Here is a 17551-nt window from a genome sequence, read left to right on the forward strand (position 1 = left end):
AGCTTCTTAAGAAATAGTTATAAATAGATAAATAGAAAGCTTCGGAAATAAGATTTTGACGAGAAGAAATTATTATGATTTTCAGTTTTGTCAAAGTGTTTTTAAATCTTTGAAGTGTAATATACTAAAATATAAAATGATATTTATACAATTGGATTACTTAATTGAAATACACCAAAAAGGGCATTCAAAAATATATTAAAAAATCATAGTTTGAAATTCTTTTAGTTGGAATGAAACGGTGCAGCTGGAATAGCTCAGTTGGTTAGAGCGTGTGGCTGTTAACCACAAGGTCGGAGGTTCAAGCCCTCCTTCTAGCGGAGACATAAACTTTTCAAACTTTTCCATCTCTCCAGACAGCTTCGTTCCGCTGTAATCATTTGCTTCTGCCGTAATTAATTTGTACCTCGTTTTCTTGCTTCTATCATAACGGAATGTTTTCCCTCCCTTCATATTCGATCAATAATGATGCTCTGTAAAGAAATCGACTTCAGCAATCAACGTCTAACAAACCGCCATTATTTCTAAGCCCCCCTTTCACAGTTATCACTGGTTTTGTATGGTGAACGAAAACTTCCAAACGTGGAATACATTATATATGACAGGAAGTTCGTTCCATTCCAGACAATTATGAATTTTGGTCGTTTAGTTCGTTTGGTTTCATGAACGTCAGTAGAACTGCTTTCAAGATTTCAGTTGAAAATTTCTACTCTTATTTTGTACACTAGTAATAATCATAAACAATTATATATTGGAGCAATTCAAATCCCATAATAGTATCTTCAAATCATGATGTAACCCATGCTTTGTACTAATACAAACACCTTTGTCTCTAATCCAAACACTATCTATAAATGAGCATAAGTGTTTAGTTCAATAAATTTTTTAATAATTAAATTGGGTGTTCAATTTTGACTCCATGATTTTTTGATGAATAGTCCTTTTTTTATATTAAAAAAAAATACAATAAAGTTACATATTGACTCTATGATTTTTCAAAACATATTCTATGATAATAAAGTACACCATAATATTTTTAGTTAACAATATAACTCCCCTATCCTTGTGATCTTATGTTTTGAAGTATTTCTTACCACACTATCAAAGATGCTGTGGTAAATATTTTTTTATAGTTTAATTCTAGGGGAGAGGATTCATACTTTAGCACCCTAACTTTGCGCTTATCAAACTTCTACATAGAAATTTCAAATTTTTACCATTTTTTTATAGCTTATTTAACAAGTTTGTGCTTATAACTAAGGTTTCAAGTCCACATCATCAATTACAATGCCACATTACCATGCTTTTTGCCAAGATATCCAAACATCTCAAATATAAATGACATATATATGGCACCATGACGAAGTCATAAGTGAGATGTCCTTTTCTACCATTATTCATGACAAATATATGGCACAATGACTAAGTCTAAGATGCCATTTTCTATGTGGACTTGCACATAACAAATAGATGTAATATCAAATAACTAGTTTTGATCATTGAAATTACAAGATGAATGACATGCCTATGCAAACATTCTCTCATTTGTCATATTATACCTTGCAAGAGAAAAAGGTGACATCAATATCACCAACTAATTGCTAAGGGTTGTCAGCCCTAGTAGCTTACTACATCACCTCAACTCCTATGTGACCATGGGTTCCATCAATGCATCTACAATATGTGTCATATTATCAACCTTTTCCAACTTCATTCTTTCATCCTCTCCCATGTCAATAACAAAATGGTATCATGCATCAACGTGCTATGTTCTTGCATAAAAGGTCAATTTCTTTGTCAAACATATGGCACTCTAACAATGACAACCTCTGTAGCTTAAACCTATATCTAAACAAAGTATTTTGAGCTAGATAACTTCCTTATAGGTAGGAGTAGTTTGCATGTACTCAATCTATAAGTAAATAAAGCAACCATAACTTAATCATTGTTCATTAAACTAATAATACCATAAAATAAATTGGAAATATAGCTAATCGTGGATTGTTTACCATTGATATCACTTGTCCAATCTAAATCTACAAATATCCACTAAGTATTGATCCCTTGTAGAATCACTATGATAACAAATAGAACATGTAAGGGTACCTCACAAAGATTTGAAGTCCCCCTAAACCACGTTCTAATGAATTCTATATTGAAAGTATAGCTAGTGGTGGATCATTTACCACTGATGTTACTTGCACAATTTAAATCTTCAAATATCCAAGTATTGATCCCTGTGGATCATTTACCATTGATGTTACTTGCAAAATTTAAATCTACAAATATCCAAGTATTGATCCCTTGTAGAATCACTATGATAACAAATAGAACATGTAAGGGTACCTCACAAATATTTGAAGTCCCTTGAAAGAACATCCTAATGAACTCCACAATTAGTTATAACATGGTTCAAGACTGCCATTTCCTTAACAATATCAAAAATTGTACAAAGAATAATCTACATCAAAATCTCAACCAACTAGCATAAGGTAGTCAAGTCTTATTCTCCATCTCGCTAGGTGTAAATCAGGGATAACTTTAAGAAAACCCCTCCTTGAAAATAATATAAATTTGTGGCCAATCCAACATTAGTTTTAGGGGGAAAATCAATTTCTATAAGCAATTTTTTTTCAATGTCAAGAAAAGTTCAATTCTAGATGCAATTTTTCTCTAACCATTACAGGTTGAACTTTGAGGAAAATTTGTAAACACTACCTTTGTTGTTGTTCCTACTTCTGATCAGTTTCAAGTTAAGCTTGGTTTGTCATGGTTAAATGTCATGCATGTTGTTGCTTCACCTATTCATAAATGTCTTAAATTTGTTCATGACGAAGAAGTGAAGAAGGTTAATTATAGTTTATATCACAGTTCTAGGCCCAGGAATTGTGCTACCATTAACTTCTTTGGCCTTCATTACATGATTCATGTCCTTCTCTACCTGATCATCGTTTCCATTCATATAAAGCGTATAAGCATCGTAAGATTCTCGAGTTAAGTTTACCTCCTATGGATCTTAATCGTGGGCTCCATTCGTATCTTATTATACTCTTTATGATATTGATGATGTTAATGATGAATATGAAACTATTGACATTGACATTGATTTACCTAATATGCTTTCCTCACAATTGACACTTACACCTAGTATCAAACATTGTGATTCTCAAGGGGATCCTTACTTGGAACTGGCTATCATTCCTACTATGTTGAATATAGTCCCTCTTATGAGTTACCCACCTTCCCTAAATGATATACAATGAGATGGAGAGAGTAGGTGGCGTGCTTGATTGGCTAGTCCTTCATGGTAGCCTTTTGTGTGTTTGTCTGTTGTATTGTGTTTCTCTCGTAATGTGTTTGCTAAATGTTGCTAGATTCTTTTATACGATCCTTGTTGCTTTGTTAGTACAAGGTGATAAAGAAATCAAACCTATTGTACTCTTCCTCTATATGTATCTCTATTGTTCCATATGTTGTTTCATGTTATGTTGTACCTGTGTTATTGTTTGCACATGTTTCCTTGTGTAATTTTCTTGGATCTGTGAATTGGTAGCACTGATTCTTTTTGGTCTCTAGGTCATGGTCCAAAAAGATTCTTCTTTCTTATGTGATCTTTCCTCCTTTGTGATTGTAGCTCTACTTTCTTTGGGAAATGATGTCAATTCATTTGCAATAATATCATATATATATATATATATATATATATATATATATATATATATATATATATATAATCTTATGATCATATTGACCCCACAGTAGGTAAATCCCTTCTATGTTCTATGTATGTTTATGTGGTATTTCCCTTGATTTGTCTTTGTTTGGGGCCATCTCATAGTGGAAACGTAATCAGTGGAGTTGTTTATGTTTCTATTAAAGCCATTACTCATGTTAATGTGTTAGCAATGACTTTAATGTGGGGGCATACGCTCTGCTCACCTACTGTGCACACACACTTTTTAATACATATATATTATTTTTCAAGATACCTTTTCTCCCTTTTTGGATTAGTGACTAATCCTTAAAGCATGGATTTTTATTTTAGGATCTCTTGATCCCTCAAGTTTTAAAATTTTTGATCCCTTAAGTTCAAAGGGTGTCCTTAAGATTGGATCTCTTTTGCTTTTTGGTTTTACTCTTATAGAATAGAATATTCTTAAGAGTGAATCCTTGATGGGTTGACTAGTGAGTAGCCACATTCACTAGGTGGTTCAATTCCATCTTTCTAGTTGTGCAGTTTCCTTGTGTGTTCCACAATGTACTACATTAGGCACCCAAGGTAAATTGAGAAGTGACCCTGTCACGTCTCAGATAGTTCGAGAAAAACTAAGATGGTCAACCTCCTCCCATGCTAGCCATGATGAATCCTCCATTGGCATCCCTTTCCATTTGACCAGATACTCCTCATATATTATGTTCCTTGTGCTTCTTCCCTCATGACTATCCAATATCTCCTCAATCTCATGTGTGGTTGAAGTAGATGCTAGAATACTCTTGTGTGCTTCTGTAACTTCATCTCTATCTCCTCCCTTATAATATTCTATCAAATTTGAAATGTTAAACAGTGGTGAAATATTCAGTTCAGCAGGAAACTCTACTTCATAATTGTTTCCATAATCGTTCTTTTTCACTATCTTGCATGGTCCAAACTTCTTCATTTTTAGTTTATTATATGTACCCCAAAATCTCTCCTCCCTCAAATGAACCATGGCTTCATCACCAATATAAAATTCCTTACACCTCCTTTTTACATCATCCTTGGCCTTATAGTGTGTATTCATCTTTATAATGTGCTTCCTCACCTCCTTATGGATGTTCTTCAAATGTTCATCAAAATCTTCTACTTCAGAACTACTTATTTCTCCTTTATCCAACTACCTCAATTGAGAAACATTTCTAGTACTTCTCCCATATACAATCTAGAATGGTAATTTACCTATACTCTTGTTGACAAAATTATTTATGCAAATTCTACCTATGGTAAAATCAAATCCTAACCTTTTGTCTTATCTCCAACCAAGCATCTCAGTAAATTTTCTATAAACTCTGGGTCATAATCTCTATTTGTCCATTAGTCTATGGATGATGGTATGAATTGAACTTCAAATATGTCTTCAATTACTTCCATAATGTACCCTAGAAATACCCAACAAACTTGGTATCTCGATAAAAAACTTGTTGGAAGCATGAATGTTGATGGTATTCCTATGGGGGAGTATTGTAGAAACATGATTAGATCATTATCATGATGATATGTTACATTCATGACTATGTTTGTCATTGATGTCAACATAGTAGGTTTCTATGGTATCTGACAGAAGAAAAGCGAAAAGATCAAGTTGGTACGAAAAAATTGTTGAGTACTTTCAGTAGTGAGGTTAAAGGGAGATTATACTATGTGTCTAGTATACATAGCTAACCTCGAAAGCATAAGATATTAAGTCTGGAAGAAGTTATGCAAGTTTCGGTGAAGACTGTTCTGAGATAGAGTTTTACAAAGGCATGTTTTGGTAAAATTGTTATATCTCTTAGCAGAGTTATTATTATGAGAAGCCAAAGTTAAAGATGTGAAGAAGACATGTTGGTGATGACATAGCTAAGCTCGCTCATCATAATGTTATGTGTACGAAAAGTTATTCAAGTTGCAAGGTGAAAGATTAATGTTATTGCTAAGTGTAATGTGTTCTTAATGTGGTCCTATAATAATTAATTAAGAAGGCGCAACAATTGATTCAAGGAATTTTTTCATGGACTCGGTATAAAGGAAGGACATTTTTCTTTATCATGAATGAAGTATGTATGGATGAATGTGAATGATTGAAGAGTGGAGTGTGAAGATAAGCAAAGTAGAGAAGAAGTGAAGAAAACTTCATTGCCGAGGTTTTATTGTGTGATCCGAAGTTGAATACTTGGATCCAAGGTTTGTGACCTCATCTACAAGGTCTGATAGTGATTGGTCTGGTTGATAGGAAAGAGGAAGAAATTATAGTATAGTACACAGAATTATTCTGCAAGGAATAGTTGAGAGATTAGTTGGGCAGTGAGTTCAGTGGTCTTGCCCCAGAAGTTGTTTGGATAGTGGGTTCTTCTGTCTTCTACAACTCCTAACAGGGTTGGCACAACTCCTAATAGGGTTGGAATCTTCTAACAAGGATTCAAAGTCTCCTAACAGGGACTCATATGTACTAAATGTTGTAATAGACTACTGGCAGGGTTCATCCTCTAATAAGGAATATTTATATTAGTACATCATCTTGTGGGCATCATTCCCACTAGGGTTTTCCATTTGATCAAGGGTTTTCCTAGTTAACATATCTGGTGTAATTGTCTATGTGCATCTTGTTATGGTTATTATTTACTTTGGTTGAATGGATAAGATTGTTTAAGGTTGATAAATGTTTTAATTATTGGATAACTAATTCCCCCCCACCTCTCATTTATCTTGGTGGACTATTGTTTCTAACAATTGGTATCGGAGCATCAAGTCCTTGAAGATAAAGTTTAACAACTTTGGGAGATCCATGGCAAACATGTTCAAGAAAGATAGTCTAAAGTTCGATGGAACAAAATATAACATCTGGAAGGAAAAGATGAAGACACATCTGCTATGCATGGGTCTAGGATATTGGATCTTGACAAAAACATCAAAGACAATCATTGCTGAAAAAAATTTGGAAACTTGTACCAAGGAAGAAAGAGATCATTTTATGTGCAACGTGAGAGCTAGAGAAGCACTATTGACTGCACTTCCTGAAATTGAATACAATTAGGTAAAGTCACTTGTTACTTCACATTTGATTTGGAAAGCTATAGAAACCAATTTTGAAGGTGATGAACATTCTAAGAAATTGAGGCTACAAAATTGGATTTGTGCATTTCAAGATGCTAAAATGATGGAAGATGAATCTATTAGAACATATGTAGGCAGAATATCAGAAATCACTGTAGTTATTAAATCTCAAGGAGGAACCAAAGAAGATGATGAGGTTATATGGAAGATATTAAAAACCTTAACACCACCATTTAAGTCAGTAGTTCAAATGATACAGCTGTTGATATCTTGTACCAAAGATTTCACAAAGGAGACATTGCTTGGAAAACTTGAAGCAGTTGAGAATGAGCTTAGACAGTCCAAAGAATTGACGAAAACAAAAATAGCTTTTAGTGCCTTGAATATTTCACCTAGTTTATCAAGGAGCACAAGTGCTTGAGGAGACTTTGCTAGCAATAGCAGATTTGATGATAATAGAAAGATTGAAGAAGGAGTAGCCCTTTTGGTAAGAAGAGAAAAGGATGGTAAGAAAATCTTCAAATGTTGGACTTGCAATGAATTTGGTCATTATGCATCTAAGTGCCCTAAAAGAGAGAGAAAATATAAAGGAAATTTCAAACCTAGAAGAGATAGAGAGTGTTTGTATGCAAATGAAGAAGATGAATATGATGAACAAGCAGTAAGTGCTAGTAATGATAAAATAGGATTTGTAGCAATCAAAGAAGAAAGTCCAGAGAAAGTAGCTTTGGTATCACAAGTTGAAAAGAAATTTGATTGGATGATTGACAGTGGTTGTTCACATCATATGACTGGTGATGTGAACAAGTTTTTTGACTTCAAAAGTTGGGATTGAGGCATTGTCAAAGTTGGAAACAATGTAGCATGCCATGTTAAAGGTACTGGATCTATAACTCTTGATGGTAAACTAACACTAAGGATGCATATTTTGTTGATGGTTTGAAGCATAATCTTCTAAGTGTTGGAAAACTACTGGATAAAGGTTATCAATTGCAGTTCATAGAAAAGAAATGCATTATCAGAGACAAAGATGGAAAGATAATTGGAACATGAACTAGATCTAAAGGTAATGTATTTCAGTTGAATCCTACTAAAATGACATGTTTGGTTGCAAAGGTAGATGACAGTTGGTTATGGCATAAGAGATTTTGTCATATAAACTTTGATAGGACTGTGAAGACTAGTAGTATGTTTGCAATTAGAGATTTGCCTAAGATTATAAAACCTACTAACACAATTTTCAAGGAGTGTGTTTTAGCAAAGCATAACACAACTTCTTTTCTCTGCAAGAAGTTTGCTACTACAATGAAATTGGAGATTGTACACACAGATCCTAGTGGTCCTATGAAGACTAAAGGATTCTGTGGTGAAAGGTATTTCATGATTTTAGTTGATGACTTTTCTAGAATGATGTGGATTGCATTTCTTAAAGAAAAATCTAAGGCATTTGATAAGTTCAAGATATTCAAGAATAGAGTTGAGAATGAATTAGGCATGACGCTTAAATGTTTAAGATTAGATAGAGGAGGAGAGTTTACTTCAAATGAGTTTAACATCTTTTGTGAAGCTAATGGAATCAAAAGAATGTGGCCAATAATAATTCTCAGCAATCAAAGAAATGATTTTATCTGTACTAAACTGGCTAGCCAATCCTTCACCATGCTTCTCCTTGATGAGATTCTCTCTCATAGAACTTCTAGGAATACACACCCAACTTCCCTTGAACTACATTTGGTCTTGGATTATGAAATCTAACCACTTTTTTCTATCAAGTGTAATAGGTTATGTACAAGCTTTCCAAGCCTCACCACAACTAGGATCATCTGGATATAAATTCTTGAGTTCCTTGAACCCAACCACCTTAATTTGCATTTATGTTAGCAAAACTTATCTTCTACTAAGAGCATCTACAACTTTGTTAGACTTCCCACTCCTGTGTTTCAAAAAAAGGTATAACTCTCCAAAAACTCAACCCATTTTAAATGCCTTTTGTTCAACTTTCCTTGACAATTTAAATATTGCAAAGCTTGATGATTAGTGAACAAAACAAACTCCTTAGGAAGAAGATAGTGTCTCCACTTCTTCAATGCCTAGACTATAGCATAAAATTCCTATGTAGTACATAAGTATGAAGGTATATTATGAATCCCAATGCAGTACATGCAACCAATCAAATTAAGGGATGCTTTAACTAGCAATATGGATCAACCTCAACTTTTGATTCTTACATATCCTATTCCACCTATGTTTATTTAACAAGACAAACCCTAAAGAGTTTGTATGTGTGAAAGCTGACAAATGCTAAGTGTAGAGAGAGCATTCATGGTGGCTATGGAGGTTATGACAATGTTCTGAATTGTAGAATCAGTTAGAGAGAACATAAGAAAGGAGAGAGAGGATAGAGGAGACATATCTGATCAAAAGGATCAAGGATTTATCAGTAAAGAGAAGATTTGACATCTAGCAATAGAGTGCTAACCAAAGGATCATGTTGCTTAATCATTTTAACAGGTGATGTAGAGAAAATCTCGTAAAAGAGTAGTCTTAATAGACTTGTGTAAATCTCTTAACCAAGTGCTTGCTTTATTGTAATTTTAAGTCCTCTGACAAGGCACACTTTTAACAAGGTGTTGAAATCCTTTAATAGGGTGAGACCTAATAGTCTTTGTAAGACTTTAACAGGGCAAACCCCTCACAGGGTAGATCATAGTTTATAGTCAAACTCATCGTAACCATAATTGGCTACACTTTACTACTACAATAGTGAAGATTTGTGGGTGTCATCCCCACCCCAGTTTTACCTTCTCATTGGAGGGTTTTTGGGTAACAAATTTATTGTGTCATGTGTAATTTGTTTCATGTTATGGATAAACATGTGTAGTTAGCTAATTCAGTTTATATGCTAAATTATGAGATGGATGTGTGGTGAATGTTTTATGGTTAAATTTTATAAGTGTTGATTCACCCCACCCCCCGCTCTCAAATTTTACTTTCCCATTGTTATTTCCAACATATTTCTGATCTCTTTCTTCTGGCTGATTCACTCCTTTTCTCTTTCACTTTTCACTTAACTCTGCTTGATCTTCCTTCGACTTTTCTGAGTTCACCTTACTTCTTTCAGCTTCAATAAATTTTCACTTTGATTTTCTTTCTCCAAAAATTCCACCAATGATAAGCAACTAAATCAGCAACCAAAAACTTTCTCAATCAGCTCCTTAAATAGTAATATATTTGCTTCCAGATTCTTCCATTTTTTTTTGCTTAACCACAATCGTCGATCTCATATTCATTGCATTTAGTCACTTATAAAATAGAAAGTTCATAGAACTTTGTTCTCATTCTTATCCTTCCTCAATCTCCATCATCAAATCTTCATTGTATCTTTCCAGTCATAGATCGTGTAAAAAAATTTGACTTGCACCTTTGAACTTCTCAAACATTCTTTATTTTCACCAAAAGTCAGCTTAGATTCCATCTTTATAAACATGCTTTTCTAGTTGCTACTTAGTGAACATAACTTTTCACTCGGGTAATACATCACTCTATTAATACTAAACTTGCTTGGTAAACTGCTCAGTGATAATTATAGTCACTTGGTGAACATCGTCTTCCTTCTTTTACCATGTTACTTAGTGTAGCTTGCATATCTTAGTGCATTACAAGATTATATGGTTATAAAATAATCAAATCAATATTACATTATCATTTTCCACCTCATTCAAGTTCTCATTGAATACCATACTTATCAACTTTCTTATCAATATACTTTCTTCAAATACTCTTCATCAATAAAATGATATGGTACTCTACTAAATTAGCATAATTTCTAATCAACTAGGACTTGACATAAATGAAAACATAACAATTGATATGACTCTTTCACATACATTAATAGAATTCTCAGTTACACCATCAGTTGGGGCTAATAATGGTATGTGCAATCCTATATTCTATGAGTTTTCTTAGTTACTTGACAAATCATACACCTCTCTAGATACCTAATTATGTTCCATTTCATCTTTTGTCAATAGTATTTAATTGTTACTAAAGCAATTGTCTTATCCTTTCCAATATGTCTAGCCATCTAGTGTTCTGAAACTCTTTGCTAATAATATCTCCCATAGAGCCAATAAGAATGCATAATTATTTTTATTTGAATATATAACTAGCATGCATAATGCATCCATGTTGAATGTTCTCTATTTTCTTAGAACCTGTATTTTTTAGTTGATCCACAATTTCCCAAAAATAACTACAAGATCTATTAAAATCTTAGATTGCATCAAAGACAATTACCTTAATTTCTATGGTGGTTAAAAATACTATATGCTTGGTTAAGGCATCTGTAACTTGGTTCTATTTCCTTAATTATGCTTCAAAATAAAAGTATATTCTAGTATAAAAGAGCACTGTGCGTGTCTATTATTCAATTTATTTTTATTTTTTAGGTATTTTAACTCAATATGATATGAAAACAACACAAAATCATTGGGAACTAGGTAATGTTTCCATTGTCTAACTCTTTTACTATAGCATTTTATTTTTTATATCGTAATTTGAATAATTATTTTGCACATCATTGAACTTTACATATAAGAAGGCAATGGGCTTACCTTCTTAACTAAGTACAATTTCAATACCCACATGTAAAACATCACACTCCACCTCAAACAACTTATACAAATTTGATATGGCCAATTTACTATCTTTATTGACCTTCTTATCCAAATATTGGAAACCCTTATTATCTTCATTAGTCCACAAAGAAATCTATTGTAGGTGCTACAAGGCTACCAAAATTGTGAGTAAATTTCTATAGAAAGTAGCCAACCCATGGAAACTTATCACCTTTATTGTGCTATGTAGACTATGCCATTTAAGAATAAATCTAACTTTATCTACATAAATTTTGATACTATCTATAAAAATGACAAAACCCAAAAAAAACAAACTCTTTTGCATGAACCTAAACTTCTTCAAATTTGTGTAGAGTTTCTTTGTCCTTAACAACACTATGTTCCTTTTTTCCTTTACTAAAAAAACAATATATCATCAAAACACACTACTAAAAAATTATTATTGTATGCTTGCATCATAGAATTTATTAGCCTTGTATAGGTATGAGGAGCATTTGATAAACCAAATGGATTAACCACCCACTCGTACAAGTTATCTCTAGTATTGAAAGTTGTTTTCCATTCACCCCCTTCTTGTGTATAGATCCAGTGATGGCCAATTTTTTTTTTTTTTTTGATTAAATATGTTTCTTCTAAAATCACATCCATCATGTCATCAAAATGAGGTATAAGAAAGTGATACATGATGGAAATTATACTTATTACTCTATTGTCTATACACATTCTTTGTGCACCATCTTCTTTGGGGTAAATATTTTCAATACACCATAAGGGCCCGTTCTTTATCTCACCACACCTTTCCTTATAAGTTTCATCACTTTTTAATTTAATTGTACATATTGTGTTGGACTCATTCTATAGTCTTCTTGATTGGGAAGAATTTCTCTTGGGATAAGATCAATATGATGTTAAACATCTCCCTTTAAAGGAAGAACATCAAAATTTTTTTTTGGAATAACATCAAAAAACTCTTCCAATCCCTCAATTACTTTTTATGGTATTATAAGTCTTCCTCTTCTCCTTTTTGCACTATCGATGTATAAAAATACCTTGTTATCTTGATTTTTTTAACAAGTTCTATTATTCTCACCATTTTTATCATCCTTAAGAGGTTACATAATTACTTTAGGTCCATCCTTCCAAAAGGTATATGTTTTTTTCTCTCCACCATGAATAAATTTTTGATATAAGACATGTCATTTGTCCATGAGAATGACACCACATCATGCCTCATTCATATAGATGTTTTCTCTAGAAATTTTGATAAGACACAACTTATCTACTATAACTTTTTTCCCCTTTATGAACCATACAATATGATAAGGACAAGGATACTTTTCACACTAAAAAATAGTTTATAATATATTGGTTCTGAGTGGGTGGTTCTGAGTTGACACTTACTTGTTGACACTTACTTGTACAAAATATATTGGTTCTGAGTTGACACTTACTTGTACAAAATATATTGGTTCTGAGTCATGAATCATCATGATTCTTTTTCTGTATTTTATCCTTTATTAGAATTACCATTATCATTCTCATCCTAATATTTTCTCTTACATTTGGAGATACCTTGTGTGATGCTCTTTCATTCTCATCTTGAGCTAGGTTCAACCTATATGGTCCTTCTTTATTCCAATCTTGCATGTTAAAATTTGAACACTCAAATTCTTTGTGGCCTTCTTCACCACACTTAAAGAAAGTGAAAAGTCTTATTCAATCCTACTATCCTTTATCTCTACCAAAACCTCTACATTACCAAAAACCCCTTCATCTTTGTCAATTTGATTAAAAATTTGGGGGTTATCTTCTTGTTTCTCTATTCCCTAGGATGATCATCCCTGACTATAATTAGAATACAATGTGATCATGAGGATATTGTGACCCTTTAATATCCTCTATTTCAATACTATATATTTTGCATTTTTTTTTTCCTTTAAGGAAATCTAGTATACCATTAACTCTATGTATGATCAATTCAACTTAGATAGAAAACTTTAGTGCATTAACATACCTTGCAGCCATCTTTTCACTAGTTTCTTTAGGGGGCACATAAATGTAATATTTTTAGAACTCAATCATATAATCTTCAACAATAGATAAATTTTTATTTAGAATTTGAAACCTTCCAAAAAAAGGGTTTGTGTAAAATCTATGGGTAGAAATTCCTCTTTCAACTTCTTCTCCATCTTTTCCCAAGTTCTTGTCTTCTCCTCCCTCTTTAGTGTTCTTTATTTATTTAAGAAATCCCACTAGATCATTGCATGCTCTTTTAACATTGTGTATGAAAATTTTACTTTCTTTTCCTCTATCATGTGCTTATATTCAAAGAACTTCCCCATGTTTTTAATCCCATTTATTAGCTCTTTTCATTTTAGACTAATTACATAATTTGATACTTCAACTTTGATGTCATCATTTTTTCCTTCTAATACCCTAAGAATTCTTTCCTCAAATGGTAGTTAGTTTAATTGTTCTTCCTCTTCTCCAACTTTCGCATGTTGTTCAACTCATTTTCCTTATCTTGCTTCATCATTTGAATTATCTTTTCTTTGTCTTATTCCTTAATTTGCCAATATTTTTGTAATAGTTTATACTTGCCTCTGGAGTATTTGCATATCTCTATTCATATATGTAATGTCTCTTGCTCATCCTATTGTAGTGATCTTCCCGCTCTTATAAATGAGGCAACTATATTTTAACCATTAATAGTACCATAAGAGAAAATAGGATACACTACAAAATTTTGAATATTAGAATTCAACACTTCTTCATTTCTCTAAATTGATTTGCTACTACAAAGAGAGAAAATACCAATTTAACTACTATCCAAAAATTACCATTTTGGTATATTTTTCACAAAATCTATTTTTTCCATTTTGATAATTTCTAAACTCTCTGAAAAAAATTTTAAAAATCCTATTACTTAGAGTTCACTTGAGTCACCTGTCAACTTTGTCAAAAAATTGTGAACACTACCTTTGTTGTTGTTCCTACTTCTGATCAATTTCAAGTTAAGCTTGGTTTTCCATGGTTAAATGGCATGCATGCTATTGCTTCACCTATTCATAAATGTCTTAAATTTTTTCATGATGAAGAAGTGAAGATGGTTAGTCATAGTTTATATCACACTTCTAGGTCCATGGATTGTGCTACCATTGACTTCTTTTGGCCTTCATTACATAATTCATGCACTTCTCTACCTGATCATCTTTTCCATTTATATAAATCCTATAAGTCATAAGATTCTTGAGTTAAGTTTACTTCCTATGGATCTTAATCATGGTCTTTTGCCTACACCTTCCATACCTCCTTTATCTATGGCTTCTACATATGTTAATCAAGCTCCTCCTATTTCTTGTTAGTTTGTTGATAATCCTATTAATTCTCCTATAGAACCTATGAAGGATTCAGTAATTATTCCTCCTAGTTCTCAACACATTTCAAGCAAGACAAAACGTAATCGATTTGCTAATGAACGTCGTAAGAAACGTGTGCCCAAGGTAAAGCTCGTAATTCTATTCTTCCAAAAAATTACCTTCTTTGGATACAAATATGTGTGATGTATTAGAAGCAGTTGTTACTAATAATGATGTTAAGATGCATGATTCTGAGGATTCCATTTGTATCTAAGATATTATTTTGATTAATCTGGATCAAGAAGATACTCTTGATGATATTGATGATGTTAATGATGAATATGAAACTATTGACATTGACATTGATTTACCTAATATGATTTCCTCACAATTGACACTTACACCTAGTATCAAACATTGTGATTCTCAAGAGGATCCTTTCTTGGAACTGGCTATCATTTGTACTATGTTGGATATTGTCCCTCTTGTGAGTTATCCACCTTTCCTAAATGATATACAACAAGATAGGGAGAGTATGTGGCGTGCTTGATTGGCTAGTCCTTCAATGTAGCCTTTTTTTGTTTGTCTATTGTATTGTGTTTCTCTTGTAATGTGTTTGCTAAAAGTTGTTAGATTATTTTATATGATCCTTGTTACTTTGTTAGTACACGGTGATAAAGGAATTGAACCTGTTGTACTCTTCCTTTATATGTATCTCTATTCTTCCATATGTCGTTTCATGTTATGTCGTACCTGTGTTATTATTCACACACACACACACACACACACACATAATCTTATTATCATATTGACCCCACAATAGGTAAATCTCTTATGTGTTCTATGTATGTGTATGTGCTATTTCCCTTGATTTGTCTTTTTCTGGGGCCATCTCGTAGTGGAAATGTAATCAGTGGAGTTGTTTATGTTTCAATTAAAGTCATTGCTCATGTTAAAGTGTTAGCAATGACTTTAATGTGGGGGCATACATTCTGCTCACTTATTGCACACACACACTTTTCAATACATATATATTATTTTTCAAGATACCTTTTCTCCCTATTTGGATTAGTAACTAATCCTTAAAGCATGTATTTATATTTTGGGATCTCTTGATCCCTCAAGTTTCAAAAATTTTGATCCCTTAAGGTCGAAGGTGTCCTTAAGATTGGATCTCTTTTGCTTTTTTGGTTTACTCTTATAGAATAGAATATTCTTAAGAGTTAATCCTTGATGGGTTGACTAGTGACTAGCCACATTCACTAGGTGGTTCAATTCCATCTTTCCAATTGCACAGTTTCCTTGTGTGGTTCACAATGAGACATAATTTTTCACAAGGTGGACCTAATAATCCTTATTGCTCCTAACATGAAAGATCACCAGAAGTGATCAATTGTAAGCTTTAATAGGCTTACTTTATATTGTAGTAATAAAGCTTGTGGGTATCATCCCCAACACAATTTTACTTTATATTTGGAAGGTTTTTGGGTTACCAAATATTGTGTTAAGTGTTATGAATGTTTTATTGCTTTTAGTCTTTCATGCATGCAATTATATTAGATTATATTGTGAAGGTTTAAAGTACAATTTTTATTGGTTCTTGATTTACCCCCTCCCCCTCTCAGTCACCTAGACTAGATTACGTTTCCAACAAAAAGATGTATAGCTGAAATGATATAATGAGATCTAATGATGGAGATTGAAGAAGGATAACGATCAGTACCAAGTTCTATTTTATTAATGACTATATGAAATGAATTTGAGATCGACGATTGTGGCTAAGAAACAAAATATGGAAGAATCTAGAAGCAAAGAGATTACTATTTAAGGAGGTGATTGAGAAAGTTTTTGGTTTTTGATTAAGTTGTTGATCATTGGTGAAATTATTGGAGAAAAAATATCAAAGTGTGAAGTTGTAGAAGCTGAAAGAAGCAAGGTGAACCAAGAAGAGTAGAAGGAAAACCAAGGAGAGTTAAGTGCAATATGAAAGAGAAAAGGAGTGAATTGGCTAGAAGAAAGAGATCAAAAAGAGACTGAGTAGAATAGAGATTTGAACAGTAGTACTAAACCTAACAGATCATTTGAACTATTACTTTCTAATAACTTTAGTAGAAAAATATCTTAATCAAGTGGAACTAACAAGTCTGTGAAATTCTATATGGTAACATCAATTAGTAGTGTTTATAAGTTCTTTATAACAGGACACTCTTTAGAAAAAATTAGGGAGTGATAAGGTTTAGATGATCTTTTGGTGTAAATCCTCTAACCAAGTCACATTAACAATGTGTAAGTAAACCTTTAACAAGGTTGGCTCCTACCAGAGCTCACTTCAAAAATGTAAAGTTTTTGGGTTTTCGGTCCCAAGTGGTTTTTCCCTTTATAGGGTTTCCATGTTAAAAATCTTGGTGTCCATTGTGTAAATGTTGTTATGTTGTAAGTTGATTTCCATGATATTTACTTATTGATGATATTTACTTATTTACTTATTACTTATGAGAGGTAGAAAAAGCTTCAACATATGTTAGTCAAAGACATCAATTATGTAGTGTAGGTGATCTAGTTATGGTCCACCTATGAAAGAAGAGGTTTCTTATAGGTACATATCAAAAATTGAAATATAAAGAGCTTGGTCCATCCAAAATTCTCAAGAAAAATAATGATAATGATTATGAGGTTGATCTCCCCATTGGTCTTGTTATTTATGTTGTGTTTAATATATCTAAATTGTATACTTTCCTTGTTGAAGATCATGTTACTAATTATAA

The 17551-nt window shown here is 32.6% G+C and overlaps 1 non-coding gene across 1 annotated transcript; it reads left to right on the plus strand.

Annotated features, from left to right (window-relative positions):
• The first annotated feature begins 246 nt into the window (after positions 1-246).
• On the plus strand, positions 247-320 carry TRNAN-GUU (transfer RNA asparagine (anticodon GUU)). Its single transcript has one exon. It is a non-coding gene; the product is annotated as a tRNA-Asn (tRNA).
• The last annotated feature ends 17231 nt before the right edge of the window (positions 321-17551 follow it).

This window comes from Cupressus sempervirens, chromosome 8 (genome assembly GCF_028749045.1).
Source record: "Cupressus sempervirens isolate cs-2001-9-10 chromosome 8, ASM2874904v1, whole genome shotgun sequence".
In the NCBI taxonomy this organism is placed as follows: domain Eukaryota; kingdom Viridiplantae; phylum Streptophyta; class Pinopsida; order Cupressales; family Cupressaceae; genus Cupressus; species Cupressus sempervirens.